This window comes from Gorilla gorilla, chromosome 2 (assembly GCF_029281585.2).
Source record: "Gorilla gorilla gorilla isolate KB3781 chromosome 2, NHGRI_mGorGor1-v2.1_pri, whole genome shotgun sequence".
In the NCBI taxonomy this organism is placed as follows: Eukaryota; Metazoa; Chordata; class Mammalia; order Primates; family Hominidae; genus Gorilla; species Gorilla gorilla.
This window is the reverse complement of record NC_086017.1, coordinates 54,315,365-54,332,806: the sequence shown is the minus strand read 5'-3', so window position 1 is coordinate 54,332,806 and position 17,442 is coordinate 54,315,365. Positions and strand designations below refer to the sequence as shown.

The following is a 17,442-nucleotide window of genomic DNA, read 5'->3' as shown; positions in this document are numbered from 1 at the left end:
AGCCTCCCCTTTCCCTGTGTGATCTCCTAGAGCCTGTCTGTGCTCTGTTGGAACTTTTCCTTCAAATGTCCTGTCACCCATCTCTGGACTCCTTAAGGAAGATTGCACTTCAGATCTTGTTTGAGTTCACTTGGCCGCTCTCCTACCTGCATCTTATCTTTTTTGTGTGTGGGTGATGGAGTTTTGCTCTGTCGCCCAGGCTGGAGTGGCGCGATCTCAGCTCACTGCAACCTTTACTGTGCCCGGCCTGCTAACTGCATCTTATCTGATGTTTACTCTGTCCATTGAGTTTTTATTTCTAATGATATTTTTCATCTCCAAAATGGGAAAAGCACATGTTAGCACAAATAATGAAACACTGGATATTGTTTTCTAAGGAATTTATTTGAAAGAATTATATCTATGGAAAATAAATATTCCAAAAAAGCTCTGAATTTTAGATGTTGAGATATTTCAAAGGTCAAACCAGGCCACGATTTGTGCTGGGTTGAAGGCCTGTGAGGACCCCGTGCAGGACCCCCTGTCTGACGATCACAGCCTGGAGGATGACCTTCTGGGGGCTGAAGGACATCACATTTTTGGACAAATCATAAATGTAGGAAAGCTGTGGGGCTGGTGGGAGTGGCTTGGGGGATGGGAAATGTGGGGCTCAGTGGCATAGGGAGTGGTACCTGTGGCCCACGCTTTCGGGAGGGCCTGGGAGGGGGAAGTGCAGGATGCTTGTGTCAGGCAGTAGCAGAGGGCTCCTGGCATCAGCAGGCACCGGGCCAGTGCTTCTTGGGCCACTTTCTCTTAGGTGAGGCAGCAGCAGGAGGTGTCCCTGGACTCTGTGCCTGTGTGGGAACATGAGATGGGCCTCTGGGACAGGGAGGAGCCACCTCCCCAGCACCACATCCAGACAGGGGTCCACATTGCAGGATCCGCAGAGAAGCAGGAAATGGTGCAAGAGGATCTAACCTGGATGCAGGGTAGGTTATTTGTTCTGTGACTTCATTTGCCCACATGCATGTGAGTAGAGGGTTGTTCCTTGACCCTAATTGACTTCTAGACATCTGAAGGAGAGAAAAGACAGCCTAAGTGAGTTCTCCATCAGTGGGCAATAGAGGAACTCACCCTCATGCTGCACACCTTCAAAGAAACTGTGTGGTCTGTGGACTTCAACAAACTAACCCATGCTCCAGGGGTACAGACTTTGTCAGACAATTTAAAAGCTTTCCCAGGAATAGGAGAGGGCTCATAAGCTGTCCCAAGTGAATTTCTAGGTTTGAACAAACCTTCAGTAAGAAACACGGTGGACACCTCCAAGTCATCCTCTCCTGACACACGTTTGCCAAGGTCCATTTCCTATGAATTTATAGGTTCTATTAGTTTTTATTTATTTATTTATTTTTTGAGACAGAGTTTCACTCTTGTTGCCCAGGCTGGAGTGCAATGATGAGGTCTTGGCTCACTGCAACCTCCGCCTCCCTGGTTCAAGTGATTCTCCTGCCTCAGCCTCCCAAGTAGCTGGGACTACAGGCGTGTGCCACCACGACTGGCTAATTTTTTGTGTTTTTAGTAGAGAGGGGGTTTCACCATGTTGGCCAGGCTGCTCTCAAACTCCTGATCTCACGTGATCCATCTGCCTTGGCCTCCCAAAGTGCTGGGATTACAGGCATGAGCCACTGTGCCTGACCGGTTCTGTTACTTTTATAAGGTATGAAGGGATAATCCTTCCTGGTGAAATCTGAAAGTCCTCACCTTCCAGGTTACTGAGGTTTCGAGGTCTGGGCAGCCGATTGGCTGTCTGATGTGAGGTGGAGAAGATGGGCCTGGTCAAAGGGGCAGCCTTTGGATTGGAACTGGATGCCCAGTCTGTCTGGGAGAAGGAAGGCAGTGAAGGGAAGGACCACGAAAAGGAGTGGTGGAAGACTGGCAGTCCCTTCACCCCACAGCCCTCTGCTTCATTCTCTGGCAGCTGTCCCTGACCTTTGTGACATCAAGGTCCCAGCCAATCACAGCACTCACTCCTGCTCTCCCAACAGCCTCCAAGGCAAATCCCTGGAGACTCCACCCGCTGAGCTCCTCCCCTGGGGTTCTCTAAGCACTCTGAATTTGTGGACAAAAGCCCCTTTACTACCAGCATAACTACATACTTCACTTTCACAAGTTGGCATGCCTGGGTGAGGGCAATTATTTTAGTCATATGAGCTTCGATTTCTGGGAGAGTCAAGTCAATTCAGTTTTTGAGAGTGCTCTATATTTCAAGGGTGAATTTATATCTGTTATTTTATTTTATTTATTTATTTTTGAGAAAGGGTCTCGCTCTGTCATCCAGGCTGGAGTGCAATGGCATGATCTCAGCTCACTGAAGCCTCCGCCTCCTGGGTTCAAGCGATTCTTGTGCCTCAGCCTCCCGAGTAGCTGGAACTACAGGCGTGTGCCACCACGCCCAGCTAAGTTTTGTATTTTTGGTGTAGAGATGGGGTTTCACTATGTCGGCCAGGCTGGTCTCTAACTCCTGGCCTGAAGTGATCCACCTGCTTTGGCCTCCCAAAGTGCTGGGATTACAGATGTGAGCCACCATGCCCGGTCAAAATTTTTTATTTTAAATAAGTTATGGAAATGATGAAAACATTTCATTTATAAAATAAATGTGGGCCGGGCGCTGTGGCTCATGCCTGTAATCCCAGCATTTTGGGAGGCCGAGGCGGGTGGATCACCTGAGGTCGAGAGTTTGAGACTAGCCTGGCCAACATGGTGAAAACCCATCTCTACTAAAAATACAAAAAATTAGCTGGGCATGGTGGCACACACCTGTAATCCCAGCTACTCGGGAGGCTGAGACAGGAGAATCGCTTGAACCTGAGAGGTGGAGGTTGCTGTGAGCTGAGATTGTGCCACTGCACTCCAGCCTGGGGACAGAGTGAGGCTCCATCTCAAAAATAAATAAATAAATAAAATTAATGTAGGAAATTTAGGAAGTTTGAATTATAAGAAATCTAATTTTGGTCTGGAATAAGCCAAAATATTGTACTAACATTTTTTTTAAAAGATAAACTAATAATTAAAGAGTGAATCATGCTAACATTTTCCTTTATTTTGAAGTTGGCGTCTTTTCTTTTGTCATAGTTAGTTTAAAAGGTTATCAGGGAAATACATTTTCTAGTGTCCATAAAAAATAGTTCAATAACTTTTTTCTTTAGACAATTTAGACTTTACCTGAACGAAAAATTCCTAGAATATAGGCATAACGGCTGAATGTAATTTTTGTTAAGTCTTTCATGTTTTCAAAAGAGGGAAAAGGAGAGGAAGTGGGATAGAAAAAAAATGAGAGGGAGCTGGCTTTAGACAAATAACTGATCATTTTTCTCTGTAAGAAGAGGGATGAAAGTTTAGACATATATACAATACACACACGAGAGTGTCCTATATCTGGTTTTGACATAATTTCAGTTCGTGACAATTCTATCAAGCCATATAATTTTTTAAAAGCCAGAATGTATTAATCTCCAACTAATGGAAAGGAAGGAAGTGATGCCTCCCTGTGAAACAAAATGATCTGTCATTTAGGCAAACAAGACAAAGATTTTCCTCATGAGGGGTCTTTTATTCTTGATATCCAGAGTCTCCTTAAAATGTTTAGCCAAGGCCAGGTGCAGTGGCTCATGCCTGTAATCCCAGCACTTTGGGAGGCCGAGGCCGGTGGATCATGAGGTCAGAAGATCGAGACCATCCTGGGTAACATGGTAAAGCCCTGTCTTAGCTAAAAATACAAAAAAAATTAGCCGGGCATGGTGGCGGGCGCATGTAACCCCAGCTACTTGGGAGGCTGAGGCAGGAGAATGGTGTGAACCCAGGAGGCGGAGCTTGCAGTGAGCCGAGATCACGCCACTGCACTCCAGCCTGGGCAACAGAGCGAGACTCCATCTCAAAAAAAAAAAAAAAATGTTTAGCCAAATATTGATGTTTATGCAATAGAGTGATTTGCCAGCCAACATTTTTGTTTACCCAACATAGTGACAGTTTTGGACCTGAAGCCTTTCACAAAATGTGGCAAGGGTATTGGAAATGTCAACATTTTAAAGATGCTTGGTTGGGCACGGTGGCTCATGCCTGTAATCCTAGCACTTTGGGAGGCTGAGGTGGGTGGATCACTTGAGGTCAGAAGTTTGAGACCAGCCTGGCCAACATCGTGAAACTCCGTCTCTACTAAAAATACAAAAATTAGTTGGGTGTGGTAGCACATGCCTGTAATCCCAGCTACTCAGGAGGCTGAGGCGGGAGAATCACTTGAACCTGGGAGGAGGAGTTTGCAGTGAGCTGAGATGGTGCCATTGCACTCCAGCCTGGGCAACAGAGTGAGACTCCGTCTCAAAAAAAAAAAAAAAAAAAGAAAGAAAAAAGAAAAAAAAGATGCACATGAGGGAAAAGATGCTCCGATTTCATATTAGTTATAGCTAAAGAATATTTTAGAGAAGCATTTTTTGAGTCCAAATTATGTTTAGGAGCCTCCTCATACCAATTAAAGACAGCAGACCATTGGATATTCAGAATTTTGCTTTGTTTTTGTTTTGTGTATATCAGAGTTTCCCCAAAGTGATCACTATAATTCTAAATTATCTTTGGGGAAATTGTACCAGTGAGAAAGCTATGCACATGAAGGGAGCCGGTGTAAGAGGCCGAGTTTTCAATAGAAAAGACTCCATGGGAACTTCAGCGTGTCCACAGGGTGGTACTTGTGTGACACTGCATCTTGGAGCCAGCCAAAGACTAACCAGCATTCAGGGTTGTCCAAGGCTTGGAAGACAAAGCCCTCAAAGCACACTGATCAAGAGCTGGATGCCATGGTGGGGACAATAAGCTCTTAAGCTTGCCAATATTCACAGCAAGGGGGTTTCCAAGATCAGCTGGGGGAAGGTAATGGAATGAATTAGAGTTTCCTGGGGAAACTGCCCCTGTGTGGACCGAGGTGGAGAGGCCCTGGGGAGGAAGGGAGGAAGCAGAGGCCCTGGGGAGGAAGGGAGGAAGCACACCTGGCCTCACCAAGCACACTGCCAGAGCAGGTGAGCTGAGCCAGGGAGGGAAGAGGGGACAGAGGCTTCTCCTTCACCTTAGCAATGGCCTCATGCTACGGACAGGCCTGCAGCAGTCTCTGGGAAGGCCCAAGGCTGCTAGCACCAATGGGGAAAGGCTGCTGGGCAAGCCCCTGGGGGCTGGGAAGGGATTCATTTCTCACTAAGCTCCAGCAGCCCTATGGACTGCCCCACATCGGGTGGGCACCATCAGGCAGGTGAGGAGAGGAGAAAAGCCTGCTTGGGTGACCTGGGGCCAGCCCAGGAGGACGACTGTTCCATCTTCTGCCAGCACCATGGGCTGGCTCCATGGGACACACAGCAGCCGCTGGGTCCACAGAGTGGGGAACGTGGTGAGGATTCAAGGTGGGCCTGGGCTGGGCAGTCCCAGTAAGCAGCTGGTGACATGGGGAGCTGCATCTAATTCTCAGGGAGACCAGGGTGTGAAGAGGGTGTGAGGCCCAGCAAGCCAGACCCAGGGGAGTAGGGAGGGGATCACAAGATGTTCCTAATCCAGGTAGCCCTGGCTACCATTATACTGAGCACAAACCAACCCTGTCAGAGGACACTGCCCCTTGTTTATAAATTTGGGTTCTAGAAAAAAACCCCGATGCTGTTTTTGGAGCCATGTGATGGGACTGCTGGAAACCAGGCAGGGAAAGGCAATGGCAGGCACACTTCCAGTTTGGGGGCATCAGGCACTGTGACAGCGAGGATGGCGCAAGGGTGAGTGGGGAGCTGCCCTGCAGGGGTCTGAGATCACCAGGCAGAAGCTAGGCTGGGATAGGGCGGGAAACGCATTACACGACAAAGATTAGATTGCAGGGGCCCCAGCCTTCTAATGCCCCTCCTGCTCTCTGAAGCTCCCTCCACAGACTCCTCCACCCCAGAACCTTCTGACAGGTAAGCTTCAAACCCTTCATACCTATCCAATTCCCAAGCTCCTGGCCAGCCTCTAACTGTTCAGCCCCCGAACCCCCTGTTTCCACCCACCCTGAACCAGGGGATCCCTGCAGGTTGTGCTGACTCCCCCATGGCCTTGTGGCCACCAGGGGATGCTGGGGAAATCCTCTCCACCTGAGCAAATCAGAACTTCCTGTAGGACGCAGGTGTCAGGATCAGCTTCTGGTTGAGCTGGTTGATATTCTAGGTAGCGCACCTTGAAGTTTCTCAGGATTGACAGTCATTGTGTCCGTTCTAAAGAAGGTGAAGGAATCTGACGGAAAGAAAGTAGGAAGAGTCGCCCAGACTTGCAGGCTGCCTCCTGTACTGATTCTGAGAACGTGTTCACATGGCATAGGCGTTTCCTTTTGTGGCCATTTGTAAGAATGGGAAATGAATGACTTTTTTTTTTTTTTTTTTTTGAGACGGAGTCTCACTCTGTCACCCAGGCTGGAGTGCAGTGGCGTGATCTCGCCTCACTGCCAACTCTGCCTCCCAGGTTCACGCCATTCTGCTGCCTCAGCCTCCCAAGTAACTGGGACTACAGGCCCCCGCCACCAAGCCCGGCTAATTTTTTTGGTTTTTTTTAGTAGAGACAGGTTTCACCGTGTTAGTCAGGATGGTCTCAATCTCCTGACCTCATGATCCACCCGCCTTGGCCTCCCAAAGTGCTGGGATTACAGGTGTGAGCCACTGTGCCTGACCAGGAAATGACTTATTCTTACAAATGACCACAGGTGTGGCTGCTTGATACAACACCCATTTATTTATTATTTATTTATTAATGTATTTAGAGACGAGGTCTCCCTCTGACATCCAGGCTGGATGGAGCGTAGTGGTACAATCTCAGCTCACTGCAGCCTTGACCACCCCGGGCTCAAGCGATTCTCCCACCTCAGCCTCCTGAGTAGCTAGGACCACAGGTGGATGCCACCACACCTAGCTAATTTATTTGTCGTCTTCTTCTTCTTCTTCTTCTTCTCCTTCTTCTTCTTCTTCTTCTTCTTCTTCTTCTTCTTCTTCTTCTTCTTCTTCTTCTTCTTCTTCTTCTTCTTCTTCTTCTTCTCTTCTTCTTCTTCTTTTCTTCTCCTTCTCCTTCTCCTTCTCCTTCTTCTTCTTCTTCATTTGTAGAGATGAGTTCTCCCTGTGTTGCCCAAGCTGGTCTGGAACTCCTGGGCTCAAGCAATCCTCCCACCTCCCAGTGTTGAGATTATAGGTATGAACCATCAAACCAGCCACAACACCCATTTATTATCTCATACCACTGAAGTCCCTAAGTCAGCAAGTGTGGCTCTGCTTAGGGTCTCACAAGATTAACTTCAAGGTTTTGTCTACCTCCAGCTTTTATTGGGAGCTCTGGGGAACATCCACTTCCAAGCTCATTTTGTTGACACAGTTTCCAGTAAGCCCTTTCCACTGTCAAGCCAGCAACAGTGGGTTGAGTCCTTCTCATGCTTAGAATCTCTCTCACTTCTCCTGCTGCTGCATCTCTGTGATGCCAGTCAGAGAAAGCTCTCTGCTTTTTAGGGCTCGAATGATTAGATTGGGCCACTTGCATAATCCAGAATAATACTCCTAGTTCAAGGTCCATAATTTTAATTACATCTGCAAAGTCCCTTTTGCCATATAATGAAACACAGTTGTGGGTTCCAAGGATTAGGGCAGGGCCATCTTTGGGGGACCATTCTGCTGACCACACATGGTCATGTTTGTGTAAAATTTGCAAGAGTGATTTTTTTGGTCTTCTTTTGTATCAGATTCTCCATCCTTCTCTTAATTGAAGATTGTGTTTTTCAAGCTATGGTTCATCATTGCTGCTTTCCTTACAAAATGAATTCGAATGGCAATCAGCATTTTCTTAAGGAATATAGTAGATTTAATTACATAAAAAGAATTGAAAATATCAGAGACTATTGTACATAACTATTTACATTCCATGAAATTGTTAGTATACACACACATCTCTGAACTAGGTCAGGACGTAAAGTATACTTAGTATACTTGGTTAAGATGAAAATATTTTGAAAAGACCATTTAAGAAGAAAATGACCCTAGAATTCATCTGGAGCCTCCAGTTAGGAGGCTAGAGCTTCCTGTTCCAGGAAGGCTTGGTGCTCCGGGAGAGAGTGAGTACCCTGGTGAGAGGTTCAGGCTGAGGGAAGCCCAGGCCCCGGCAGTTCCCCCTGACCCTCCACCTGACATATGGAGGCTGGAAGGCCCACCTGTGTTGTCTCACTTTTCTCTCTTTTAGGTATGTCTAGAGGTCAGTTTGGACAGGGACAGGAACTTCTAGACATGTTTTTCTGGGTGAACGAGATAAGCGGAGAAATCACCTACCCCCCGCAGAAGGCAGATGCACCTGCTGTTTCTCCTGAGAGCCCACAAAAGACGCCCCCATCTCAGCCCAGGAGTGTGCAGGAGGCTCCTTGCAGTCCCCAGGGCCCGCCTGCACAGAGGCCTGCCCTTGCACCTCCATCTAAGCCTTCTTTGAAAGACTCAGGCTCAAGAAGCCCCTGCCCATCTGCACCGACCTGGGGCCAGGCCAAAGCCGGAGGAGCGAGGAGCCCCCACCGTTCTCAGCAATCCCTGTCACCATCTCATCACCAGGAGTGATTCCGCCCATACTCGGGCCCCTGGGACCAGCCCTTCAGACACCGGTCTCAACCTCTCCTCTCAGCCCTTCTGCACCCTGGGCCTTCACCTGCAAGCTGAACAATGTCCTTACTGGGAATAACTGGTTTTCCTTTTGAATCTTAAGAAAATTTGTCTGGCTACACTCTTTAAGCACCTTCCTGAGCCACCCGTGGCCAGGCTCTGCTGGCCGCATCTGCCTGGCCCCATCTACCTTCCCTGGAAGCACAGGACTCACCCCAGGAGTCTCACAGGAACATGCACAATGCTTTCAAACCCAGTAAAATTTTACTTAGATTTTGACATAACGTTTCCTAGAGCTTCCCTTACCTTCCTTTAAAATACCAAGCCATCTTGGTATTTTACTCTTAATTCTTTGGGCTTCTGACATTGGTGTCAAAGCAATATGCTTAGTTTCCAGCCAGAGCCAGGAGACCTCCTTGGGTGGGGATGGGAACAAGCCAGGATGAGGACCTGCAGGCCCAGTGTCCCTGGGGCACAGCCTGGGGCCTTCTGGGCTTGAGGACAGCACTCAGGGCAGGGAGGGGCTGGGGCCCTGCATGGAGCTCCCTTTTGAGACAGCCTGAGGCTGGAGGAAGCTAGCAGTGGACACAACACTTTTAGGTAGGGTCACCCCCATCCCCAGCTCTGTGCTTTCTCTGGGTACTGCCTTTCAGCCCTCCAGGCATGGAGTGACTCGGGCAGTGTGGGAAGCAGCCCCATCACAGACCTGGCCCTCCTTGATCAGGCTGGCTGAGGGCTGGAGGAAGCCTTGGGGGTACAGGAGTGCATCCTGGGGGAAGGACACAGACCTGGCCTGGGCACACAGAGTGACCTGGTTTGAGGAGGAGCTGCTGGAGAAGCCCCACTAGTGTCCCTGAACAGGTGCTAGGTGGCTCCAAGTTGTACCGGAGCAGCTCCAGGTGAAATGTGTCATCAGGATGGACTTCAAGTACATCAGGAACACTAGAGAGGAGTGGGGCATGCAGAGCAACGGCAGGTAGGTGTGGCCAGAATCAGACGTGCAGCCTGGCCGGCATCGCTGAGCATTAGCCAGCCTTGCAGTGCATCCTCGGCTTTGCTAGTGGAGCACTGTGCCCTGCCACGAGGAGCTTGAGTTGCTGGGTACCAAGGAAGTGGACTTCTGAGGGCGAGGAAGAACAGAGCTACCTAAAAGAGGAGACCCTGGTGCTCCCGGCTCATGGGTGCCTAACCACAGAGTCCTGGTGGAGAAACACCCTCCCCTGCCCCTCAGCAGGCTGCACCAGCCCAGCCCTGGAATCATCACGCCCAGGCGGCTCCCAGGTCTCATCTGATTCCTGGCCGGACCCAGGACTCCAGAGGCTTTCATCCTAGGTGGGGCAGGTCAGAGGTCAAAGGTTAGGGTGTGGCTCCGTGTCGCTTTCTGACTAGGGCTTCTATGTTATTCCAGGAAATGGGCCCATGGTGGACCCTGACCCTTCTGAGAGTTCTCTGATCTGGGGGCATGGGCCTGGGATCCAACCTCAAATCTGCGGCCACTACGTCCTGTGACGTCGGCAGGATTCTGCCTACCTTGGCCTCAGTTTCCCTCCCTGCACAATATGGGAGTGAGCAAGCCAGTCTGTCAAGCCTGCTCAACCTACAGGCTATGACAAACACTGGGAACAAGAGGTAGCATGGAAGTCAGCCCCAGGCTGGGGTCAGCTGATCCTGAGGGCCTGGCTGCTTCTGAGGGTGGCAGAGGGCAGGGCCCATCAGCTCCACAGGGTGGGCAGGAGGACTGGTGTGCACTCCCTGTGCCCCTTGCAGGGTGGCCTTGATGAAGTCCTTGGTGTCACTGCTGGTGGGCACTCATGAGGTGCTCCAGGACATCCACTTGTGCATGGCAACATGGCCAGCAAACAACGGAGAGCAGGCCAGGCTGGAGGGCAGAGGGAGGGCTGGAGCCTGCAAGGTCATCTGGGCCCTGGGCCTTGGAGGGAAAGGTTGCCAGGGCAGGGGCTGTGGGTCTCTCGGGCAGAGTGACTGGGACCAGGGCCTCCAATCCTAACCCGGCATGGGCTCTTAAGCCTCATGCTCCTCCAACCCACAAGAGCCCCAGCAAGTGTCATAGAGATGCCCAGAGAGATACAAGCCCAGCCTGCAGCAGGAATCTGAGTTCACCCTGGGGTGGGGATCAGGGCTCAATGTACACCAGCAGAGTCTCCAGGGCAACAAATCCCCTGGACGAGCCACCGTGCTCTGCCCTGTGGCCTGGCAGGGCCACTTCTGCTGACAGTGGATGTATGAAAAAACCTGGGCAGCAGTTTCCTATCAAAGTTGGCCTTGTTGCCCATTTCCAAGACAGTTATCAGTTTGAGCTCTCAGAGTCTCTAATCCAGAAAGGCAACCGACAGTGGGTGTGGGCCCCCTCACGTGGGCTTGGTGCCCTGTGTTGGATGACGGGGGCCTTGCAGTTAATAAAATCAGCAACTTCACCCCAGGCCAGGATATGTTTGTGTGTGTGGTAGGGAAAGGGTAGGGGGAATGGAAGTGGGATGAGTAGGGATCTGTGGGTGATCTCATTCTTCCACTCCCTGAAAGATGAGGAGATGGAGGGTCAGAGGTGGAGAGACTCTAGCCACACAACCGTGAGGAGAGGGGCTATTTGGTCATGGAATTCACATTCTGCCCCCAGTGGCAGGAGTGGGAATTGGGGGGATCTTGGGAGTCGAGTGTCCTTGGGGATCACAGACCATAGAGACAAAAGCTGTCAGGCCTGGGCAGGGAGGGTGCCCAGGCCATGCATTCAGCTGACTTGCTCCTGGGGGTTTGTTCTGAGATCCCACTCAGGTGAGCTGAACTTGCTGCACTGTGGCTCTGATAGGGTGATGTTTTGAGTAAAGCCCAAATCTCAGGTTTTCATGTCTCCCAGGCAGAATTTGTGTCAAGGGGTGGTGGCCTGTTTGGGGCAGAGATGAGGGAAGGGTGAGGGGGTTCCAGGTCTGTATTAGCTGTTTTCACACTGCTGATAAAGACATACCCAAGACTGGGTAATTTAAAAGATGTTTAATGGACTCACAGTTCCACGTGACTGGGGAGGCCTCACAATCATGGGGGAAGGGGAAAGGCACACCTTACATGGCGGCAGGCAAAGAGAGAATGAGAGCCAAGTGAAAAGGGAAACCCCTTATAAAACCATCAGATCTTGTGAGACTTATTCACTACAATATGGGGAAACCACTCCCGTGAGGCAATTATCTCCCACCAGGTCCCTTCCACAACACATGGGGATTATGGGAGTGACAATTCAAGATGAGATTTGGGTGAGGACACAGCCAAACCATATCAAGGTCATCTGAGGGTTGTGCACCAAGGAGGTGATTCCTGGAGAAGAGCTGAGTGTCCTGAGACTGCCAGGTCTGGAGGAGGAGACACAGGGTCTAGCAGGGGCTATCCCGCAGGGACCGTGGGGCCAGTGGGGAGCTCAGTGGGGAGCCCCAGGGGCAAGCAGGGGCTATCCCGCAGGGACCGTGGGGCCAGTGGGGAGCTCAGTGGGGAGCCCCAGGGGCAGATTTCAGTTCCATTCGGAAGAGGTTTTGCTTGTTCAGAGCTGCACCCCACCTTGTGAGCTGCCTGGTAAGTGAGTGAGTGATCCATCACTGCAGGCATGCAGGCAGAGTTTGGGCAAGCCCTGCTAGGGCCTCCCAGGCTGCAGATGGCTACAGGGTCCTACTGACCATACACTCCTACCAGGACTGGGAGTGGCCTGAGCCAAGCACCCTCCTGTCCAGGGGCATCCAGGCGCTGTCCTCCCCTTCCTCCCCCAGCTGCTGGGTATGTGTCTTCAGGTGTGGCTAAAGGACGGGGCGTTCAGGGAGAGACCCAGTCCTCTGCCCCCAGCCACCTTATCTGCTCCCTTACCATCTCTAGTGCCTTCTGACTCAAGGCCTGCTCTCACATCTGCTCTTTCCCAGCTCTGTGCCTCTCCCCCAGCCACTCAAGTGGCTTCTCCCATGTGAAATGCTCCCTCTTGCTTTCCTTTGCAGGCCTGGAGTCAAGGACAAGTCCCCCTGGGTCAGAGCTCCATGCAATGCAGTTGCAGAGTTTGTGTGCCTGGCTCTGAGGGCCGAGGTGGGGCACAGGAGGAGCCACTGGGTCCTGAGGCATGGGGAGGGCATCCTGGAGGGCAGGAACAGCTTGAGCAAAGCTATGGAGGCTGGAAGCTGAAACGGAGCAGGTCATGGCGCTGGCTGGCCCAGCAGGTCCAGCCGCAGATATGGGCAGGAAGAGGTGAGGTGGGAGTGGGAGGCTTTTAAGAGACCCATTGAGGAGCTGCAACTGTTTCTTCCATCCTGGGGAGCCACAGAAGGTGTTTGAGCAGGGAGTGCAGTTCTGAAAGTGTGAAGGGTGGGCAGGGTAGAGCTCAAGGGCTGAGATGGTGTAGATATCTGCAGGGACAGGCCATCTGCGCAGGTAGATAGAGTGGGGGAGAGAGGGCGGGAAGCTGGGGCAGAGTTGACATGGAGGCCTGGAGTGATGGGCAGGGAGCAGGATGGAGAGGGGTGGGGACAGTCTCCTTGGCTTCTGTCACTACACTCTTCTTGAACAGGCCCTCCAGCAGCTCCTCTGACATTGGGGCTCTGGTGGAGGAAAATATTGGTGCGGCTGGAACCTGATCTGGTCCCTGTCCTCCAAACACTTGTGGCCTATGGTGGGCAGGCCTTGGAGTGGTCTTTGCTGTGGGTGGGGGCTTTGCTGGGAAGCTAGTGTTCAGGTGCCTGGTGGTGGCCAGGGAGGGGCACCAGGACAGTGGGCCAGGAACCCCTAAGGGGCTAACCCTAAGGACTATCAGCACCCTCAGCTTGGAACTGGGTCTTGCCCCCCGAAAATGAACTCAGCAGGGCAGGGAAACTTACTTCCGGGTTCTCTGCTAGAAATTGAAGGTACCCGTGACCCTCCCATGAACCTTCCCCAGTGAGGCTTCCAATGTCTGCTGGACCAAGCCAAGAGAAGACATTCAGAGGGTCCTCAACAAAGGATGTTAAGGCCCTCCAGAGGGCATGACTCCCCTTTGACCCGCAGGGCCCCTATTCCTGCCCTGTGCCAGGTCCCTGTGGGCTGGAGTTTGCTTTAGTGATGGCCTGATGCTGAGCCATGCTCCCTGGACCTGCATGTCCCCATCGGTGACCTACATGGATGGAGGTCCAGGAGTAGGGGGAGGGGAACCCATGAACTTGGGTCACTTGGATACCAACCTCACGGACAAGGGCAAGTGGCCTTCAGGAGCCTGTCACAGCCCTCAGGCACATTGATCATATGAAGCTGTCTCACATGTTTACTGAGAACCTACTACATGCTGGAAAAATAAGGCCAGAGACATCCTCATGTGCCCAGCTGGGTGGCCGTCGAGGCCCTGAGATGCTCTATGGTGACTTATTTGCCTCCCGAGTGATGGGATTACCATATTCTGACTCTGATGAGGCCTCTGGTAGCCAGAAAGTTCTTTCTGTCTTACCACTGCCTTGTCTACTTTGGCTTAAGCCAATATTAGGGCAGCTGGTCAACCATTCAGGATGAAGGACATTCTAACCTCAGGCTGTTGGGGGAAGATGGCTTCATGGACATCCAAGTTCTCTGCTGTCCCACTGCTGAGCTCGCCTTTCCCCAAGGAAGTGGTTCTGGTCAGAACAGAGAGTTCCAGCCATCCCGGGTGATGGCCTGGGGCAGAGGTCCCTAGTGAGCCCCAGGCCTGGATGGGCTGGCCCTACAGATCAGGCAGTGGGGAGGGCCCTGGGTTGGGACACACCAGATGGCCCTGGCTGGCTCATCTTGCAGTGATCCCTGGCCCTGGGTTTGAGGGATGTGGGAAGGGCACACAACGCTGGCTCGGCCCGGTCCCTGTCATATGTGCGACGTCGCCTTGCCAGTCTGGTACACAGGGCCCTCTGTGTGGTTTCCTTGAACATGTGGCCTCCATCCTGTGGTGACCTCCCTGCCTGGGGCCGTGCTGGGTGTACAGACATTAGTGAGCAGAGCATTGAGTTCTGGAGCCAGTAGGCCTTGATTTGGGGCCTGGCTTCTTCACTTCCTGGCAAGCTAAGCTGAAGATGGGGGTAGGTCGGTGGTCCCCGCTCTGTGCCCACCCTGGAGGCTGCAGCAAAGACTCCATGGAATGAGGTGTACGTAAGGGGAGCCCAGCCCTGGCTCAGGAGGGAAACAGATTCCTAAGGCTGGGGGCTTGCTGTACGCAGCCTTGTGGTGCTGAGACCACCTGCCCAAGAGAGACATTGCTTCTCCCTCCCTCTGCTGCTGAGAGTCTCTGTGGGCTCAGCATGGGGAGGCAAGGTGTCTGGAGTCCAGCCCTCAAATCCCCCCTGCCTGGCCCTCTGGCTAAGAGCCATCTGGAGAGAGTGAGTGGGTCTTTCCCTGACCCTCATAAATGGGGGGCTACCTGCTGCTCTGACCTAAGGAGACTACTCGGTGGGGGCAGCTCCTCCCTGTGCCCAGTGCCTGTGCCATCTCCTGTTCCAGGCCCACATGGGGGATGGGCTAGGACACCTCCCTGGACTCACTTTGGACTTTGGCTGGTGAGAGACAAGGGGGCCTGGTGAGGCAGTCTTGGGATGGGACGTGGGCCCTGCCCTGAGGTTGCACAATGGGAGATGAGGGGGTAGCCAGATAAGCTGTGCCTCGAATCGTATGGAGGCAGACATTACCCCGTGGGCTGGAGAATGTGACTGTGCATTGCTTCTGACTGAGAAGGGACTGGGAGACACACTCAGAGCAGAGCACGCGAGGGTCACTCCAGGGACAGTGGGCCACTTGGGTGAGAACGGCAGGGCCCAGTTCCTAACGGCTGCTGGCTCCATTCCACATGTATGCCCATCACCTCCTTCGACTTCACAGCAGAGCTCACACACCACAGACACCCTCCTTTCAGCAGCTAGGCCACAAGTGTTCCCCACCTGCCAGTTTATAGCTGGGTTGGACACACAGTGAGGCCCCAGCCATCCAGACCACACGACTGTAGCAACTCTTCCCTCTGGAACACATCGGGGTTACCCCGACTGGGGAGAAATGTCAGCTGCAGAGCCCATGCACCTTACTTTGAGGAACAGGTGGGTTGCTAAGGCCAAGGTCAGGAGGAGCAAGGCTGCTATCTCTCAGCACAGAGGATGACAGCAGTCACTACATTTTGCATTTTAAATGAATGAGCAACACGCGAGCAGGAATTCAAAGGCTGAGGGCACATAGGCCTCTAGCTGGGGAGTGCCTAGGAAGGAGCCAAGCCTGGCCTCCCACTCATGGCAGGGGGCATTGCTGAATCATTGTTATCAGTCTGGGTCCAATCAGAAAACAGAAACACACAGTGATTTATTTTTATTTATTTATTTATTTTTTAGGGGGACAGAGTTTCGCTCTCGTTGCCCAGGCTGGAGTGCAGTGGTGTGATCTCGGCTCACCACAGCCTCCGTCTCCCAGGTTCAAGCGATTCTCCTGCCTCAGCCTCCTGAGTAGCTGGGATTACAGGCATGTGCCACCACGCCCGACTAATTTTTGTATTTTTAGTAGAGACAGGGTTTCTCCATGTTGGTCAGGCTGATCTCGAACTCCTGACCTCAGGTGATCTGCCCGCCTCGGCCGCCCAAAGTGCTGGGATTACAGGCGTGAGCCACCGCGCCCGGCCAACACACAGTGATTTCAACAGAAGTTTAAGACCGGGCATGGTGGCTTATGCCTGTAATCCCAACACTTTGGGAGGCTGAGGTGTGTGGATCGCTTGATTCCAGGAGTTTGAGACCAGCCTAGGCAACATGGTGAAACCCCATCTCTACAAAAAATACAAAATTAGCTGGGCGTAGTGGCATGCACCTGTAGTCCCAGCTACTTGGGAGGCTGAGGAGAAAGGATGGCTTGAGGCCAGGAGGTCAAGGCTGCAGTGAGTCGTGATGGTGCGTGCCACTGCACTCCTGCTTGGGTGACAGAGCCAGACCCTGTCTCAAAAAAATTAAAAAAATATAAACATGAGAAGTTTAATATAAATATTGTTAAATTATGTTAAAGAATTGTTAAAGGATGTAAACAATCTCAATATTGCACACAGGGCTGCAGGAGACCCCCAGGAAAGGAAGGTTAGGCCAGGCGCGGTGGCTCACGCCTGTAATCCCGGCACTTTGGGAGGCCGAGGCGGGCGGATTACCTGAGGTCAGGAGTTCGAAACCAGCCTGGCCAACACGGTGAAACCCCGTCTCTACTAAACATACAAAAATTAGCCAGGCGTGGTGGCGTGTGCCTGTAATTCCAGCTACTTGGGAGGCTGAGGCAGGGGAATTGCTTGAACCTGGGAGGCGGAGCTTGCAGTGAGCCGAGATCATGCCATTGCACTCCAGCCTGGGCGACACAGTGAGACTCCATCTCAAAAAAAAAAAAAAAAAAAAAAAGGAAGGTTAGAAGGGAGTCCCCTCTCCAGGGCTGGTGTTGAGGCCAAGCCACCAAGTGTAGAGGGTGGAGAGTGGTGGCCCTCAAAATCATCCATTCATTTGCTAAACCTCAGAACCTTGATATCACCTCATGTGGCAAAGTATATGATCCAGTTAAGGCTCTTGGGAGTTAAGCTCCAGTGAAGCTTGTCGTGGGTGATCTGGTGGGTCACATGCAGCCACACGTTCTCATAAGAGACCAGCAGAGACACGGGGAGGACACTGGGAAGAGGAGGTGGCTATGTCACCAGAGACAGAGCCAGGGGAAATGTAGCTGCAAGTGAGGGAGTGCCGACAGCCACCAGGAACTGAGGGCAAGAAGCAAAGGAAGGGATCCCACCCAGAGCCCGAGGAGGGCCAGCAGCCCTGCT

At 52.0% G+C, this 17,442-nt stretch overlaps 1 non-coding gene across 1 annotated transcript; it reads left to right on the top strand.

The window, feature by feature from the left end:
- Nucleotides 1-5,567: 5,567 nt before the first annotated feature.
- C3H3orf86 (chromosome 3 C3orf86 homolog) lies at nucleotides 5,568-8,935 on the top strand. Its single transcript, XR_008678638.2, has 2 exons — nucleotides 5,568-5,957; nucleotides 8,248-8,935. It is a non-coding gene; the product is annotated as a chromosome 3 C3orf86 homolog (transcript).
- Nucleotides 8,936-17,442: the final 8,507 nt, after the last annotated feature.